Source organism: Pseudophryne corroboree, chromosome 1 (genome assembly GCF_028390025.1).
Source record: "Pseudophryne corroboree isolate aPseCor3 chromosome 1, aPseCor3.hap2, whole genome shotgun sequence".
NCBI classification, from domain to species: Eukaryota; Metazoa; Chordata; class Amphibia; order Anura; family Myobatrachidae; genus Pseudophryne; species Pseudophryne corroboree.
Genome location: NC_086444.1, coordinates 59354459 through 59359149, shown reverse-complemented (window position 1 = coordinate 59359149; position 4691 = coordinate 59354459). Strand labels below are relative to the sequence as shown.

The 4691-nt window shown below is 41.9% G+C and overlaps 1 long non-coding RNA gene across 1 annotated transcript; it reads right to left on the bottom strand.

The window, feature by feature from the left end:
• Window positions 1-2830: 2830 nt before the first annotated feature.
• LOC134915107 (uncharacterized) lies at window positions 2831-4195 on the bottom strand. Its single transcript, XR_010177395.1, has 3 exons — window positions 4115-4195; window positions 3827-4039; window positions 2831-3210 (listed from the first exon to the last, which is right to left on the bottom strand). It is a non-coding gene; the product is annotated as an uncharacterized LOC134915107 (long non-coding RNA).
• Between the last annotated feature and the right edge of the window lie 496 nt (window positions 4196-4691).

Sequence of the window (4691 nt, the reverse complement as noted above, 5' to 3'; positions counted from 1 at the left end):
GCCCGGAATTGACGTTAGACACCCGCACTGCAAACACCTGGACACGCCTGCGTTTTTCCAACCACTCCCTGAAAACGGTCAGTTGCCACCCACAAACGACTTCTTCCTGTCAATCTCCTTGCGGTCGGCTGTGCGAATGGATTCTTCATAAAACCCATCGCACAGCAATGATCCGCTTTGCACCCGTGCAACGCGCCTGCGCATTGCGGTGCATACGCATGCGCAGTTCTGACCTGATTGCAGCGCTGCAAAAACCGCTAGCGAGCGATCGGGTCTGAATGACCCCCACAGAGTGGGCAGTAAGGGTCTTTGGCAAAACTGTTAATGCTGTTTCAATGGGAATGCTATTAGGTATAATATTACATTTAACAGCACCATATTAATATCTACCAAACATCTTTTTAGCCTGCGGCAATTTTTTTTCTAATTAGCGGGTTGAAGTATATAGATAGACAGCTGCCATTTAAAACAAAATTATGTTAATCGGAAAAAAGATAAATGTAAAAAAATACCTTATTTCCTGCTCACAGTGGGGTATATTTACTAAGCTCCCGATTTTGTCCGTGATGGCGTTTTTTGTTCTAAGTGGCATCTCGGTCATTTACTAAACAGTAATCACGGCAGTGATGAGGCCATTCGTATTTTTTTTCTTGTCCAAGTGAAAAATTACGAATGAATACACCATCGGTCAAATTACGCCTGTTTAGATGTGAATCTCGGTCATTTACTAACCATTCGTAATTGTATTTGCTGCCGCGAAAATGGTTTCGCGGCCGCGAAAAATTACGATTCGCATTTTTTTCCTAAAAAAAAACGCGCCAGCCTTTGAAAACCGCGTTTACATGTGAACTGAATTATCCATTACTCACACCTGTTTTTTTGGCCCTATAAAAGTGTTTCAGGCACATTCTGAACTTCTCTCACTCTGAAATGGCGGCTGTGGTGTGTGGCAATGGATTTTTGTTGGCTGTGGGATACGTTAGACTGCTCCATGAGAATTCCAGGAATCAGGACCAGGTAAGTGAACATGGCCAACAGGTTGTCCAGGTACCGCGGAGGCTGCGCCAGCCTCGTTTTTTTAGAGGTCGTTTAAACCTAAATGCATTGTCCGATGATAGGGTCATACAGATGTTCCGCCTAAATAGAAACAACATTTTTCACCTGTATGACCTTGTCAAACTGGGCATAGACCCTGAGACAGCACGCTCTCGCTCTGTCTCAGGCCTACACAAACTCCTGGCTGTGTTACACTTTATGGCTACTGGGAGCTTCCAGGCTGTGGCAGGCGACGTCATTGGGATCTCACAGCCCACCTTTTCAAAATCTTTGATGCAGGTGAGTCTAAAAATACATATGCGGTTATGGCTAAGTGTTGCTTGTGTAAGTTGAAACACCACAGTATTGTAGAGAATACCTAACATGACACTCACCTTAGCTTATTTAATGTCCACTCAGGTTTTGGATGTGTTGGAGCCACACATTAAAGCCTCAATCTGCTTCCCTACTGAGGAGTCGGAGTGGAGTGCTGTCAGGGTAGCTTTCTATGAGCTTGCTGGCATGCCCAATGTGCTGGGGGCCATAGATTGCACACACGTTCAGCTGAGATCACCTAAGGGCCGCCAGTATATATATACTAATAGGCATATGGATCAATCAACTAATGTCCAGGTGGTCTGTGATGCAAACTTAAAAATTATGAGTGTTGTTGCAGGTTACCCTGGTGCCTGCCATGACTCCTTCATCCTCAGTCAGTCATCGCTCTTCGATAAATTTGAGGAGGGACAAATGCCTGATGGCTGGCTGTTGGGTATGTTGAAAATGTTATGTGTGTATGTCTTTTAACCACAGCCTAGATTTTGGAGGAGGTGAGAGAATAATCTAACATATGTCCTAATGTTGACTATATATGTTTTTCAGGTGATGGGGGTTACGGCTGCTACTCTTGGCTCCTTACTCCATTGTCCCTACCTGATTCTCCTGCTGAACACAGTTATAATCATGCACATAAGGCTACGCGGAATGTGATAGAAAGATGTTTTGGGGTGCTGAAGTCACGTTTTCGGTGTCTTGATAAATCTGGTGGCCTTTTGTTGTATAGTCCCTCAAAGGTGACTCGAATTGTGTTCTGCTGCTGTTTTCTCCATAATCTGTGTTTAAGTCAACATCTGGCACATGGTGAGGGAGAAAGCAGTCAGCAAGCAGAGGAGTTAGATACATCTGGTGACAGTGTGAGTACAATTGTAGGGAGGCAGGTACGTCAAGAAGTGATCGTGCGATATTTTACAGGTAAGTTTTATTATGCTGTAATTATCCTTCACTAAACACTTTGCTCTACTTTCTATTGTGTGTTCTGTTACTTACTGTTTGTTGTTTATAGTGGTGTGTCCATTGTGCTTAGTTGATGCTAACAAAACATTTACAGTCATTACCCTTGAAAAACATAACTACATACATACAGACCAGCTTCTTAAATTTTGGAGACGGACACAGGAATGTGTTTTTTTAACAAATTCTTTTATTTATTTGCACAAAAAGTTTTATGTTATTTTTTTCTTTTGTGTGTGCTGGGTGCTGGCTCACTGGCACGTGCTCTTGATGAACGCCGGACAGGGGAGGTTACTGGCGTTTGAACAGGGGTCGTGGTTCCCGAGCTGGAGGTAACTTGCTGAGCACCCATCATAGCAATATTGCTGCTCAGATTATTTAAACTGGCAATCAGCTGAGTGTTTGTAGCAGTGTGGCTGGCTACAATCCTGGATAAGGCCTCATTCACCACTTGATTGTGTTGAATTATCTGAACTAGTGCCTGCTGATGTCGCTGTTGTTCATCTATAATGCGGGATAAATTAGCATTCATTTGGCTGTTTTCTGCCCTAATTTGCTCCATAGAGGTAGCCATTCTCCCTACTTGTACTATTAGTCTGCCCGAGTTGCGACTAATACGCGGTAGATGATGGGGCAGACTGGCAAGGTGTTGTGTATGTTGGGTCAGGGTGGCATTGCTTTGGGCCTGTTGGCTTGTCCAACTTGCCCAAAAATCGTCCGGAATTTGGCTTGGGGGCGGAGCTTGTGGCAGTTGTGGACTGCTGGATGGTTGGGGTATATCCTGCAACTGGATTGGCATGCTTGGATCCTCAGCTGTTAATTGCAGTGTGAAGGATGGCTGTTGTTCTGGTCCCTGCTGGTCCTCGGCGGACATCAGGTTGTGCTCTGTATGGGGTAGGCAACATGCAATGTTGTAATTTTTAGAATTTGTCAAGGCTAATGCAACACATTATTACATTCCTAAAACTACATTTTTGCATTAGTAGCTCTTGTTTTTTGCAACTTAAAAAATTGTTAACATTTTGTGATAAAAAAAACAACACAGGCGCAAACATTGGCAAATTAGCATATTCCTCACCTAACTAACTTCCCTCCACAACATTACACTGTTAGATTCCCTCCCCTCACCACGATATAGACTACTTACCTGTATAGTCCAGAGGAGCTGAGCAAGTAAGCCATCTACATACTGGACAGGGGCGATGTGTGAACACTGTAATAGGTTTTTTTTTTGGGCCCAAAATTTATTTGTCTTCATATTTTTGAAAAATGTGAACGTGTGTGTGCTTAATGTATACTCAAATCTGTTCTTTTCATACAAATAGGTTGTCTAGACCATCCACTAAGACCTTATCTATTTTTAATAAAGCACCTTGAGCAATTGAAGACGTGACATCACATTGCTTGTTGAGGAAAACATGTAAACTCCAAACCAACTAACAACATCTTAAGTGTACTGTGTATATTATTGCTTATGTGTTTAATTTATGTTTTTACTCACCAGATAACTGAGGTGATCTGGGCTCATCACTCTGCGAACTCGCCAATAGTGCCAGTGGTGGCTGGGGTGACACTGCCGATAGTCTTCGCCTGGGTGGGGATGATGGAGGTGCAGAATCAGAGCCAAGACGCCGTGTCTTAGTTGGCCTCCTGGGTAAGTGTCCCAAGCCCTGTGATGGGCGCCTTACAGGAGGTCGGCTTCCAGAAGCAGAACCTAGGTGCAAAATTTAGCATTATTATTTTGTACTTCTATGTGTTTTCAGAATATGTGACTACAGTGAAGACTTACCTGCAATACCACCATCATCCTGACTGGTCTGAGGCCTGTCTGGGCGGCTGGTCTGTGTGACTGTGGAAAAAGTGACCCCAACATTATTACCATGTTTTTTGTCAAATGAACCAGTGAAAACCATTAATGTACTGTAAGCATCTATTTGGTTTGGTTTCCAAAAAAAAAATAAGCTTAAGAGCTTCTATATTCATGATTTTTAGTTGAATATCAAAATGTACTTGATGTGGCACACAATAAAGTTTATACCTAAAAGATTTTGGACTCAGATATTGCAGAGATTCAGTACTTGGCAATTTTAAAATAATTTAATGTTTTAAAAATTGCCCCGCTTTTAAGTTTTTACTTAAAACAAATACATTTTGAGGTTTTAAAACAAACACACATGTTCAAGCATTATCGCAAAAAATTGCACCAAAAAAAAAAAAAAAAAAAATTTAAAAAAACTGCACGTTTTTGTTATAAAAAAAAAATAAAAAAAAAAAAAGGAGCAAAAAAACACATTCAAAAAACAAACACACCTTAAGGGAGCATAGGCATGCAATCTGTTTTTTGCAAAAAAAAACATCCTTAAAAC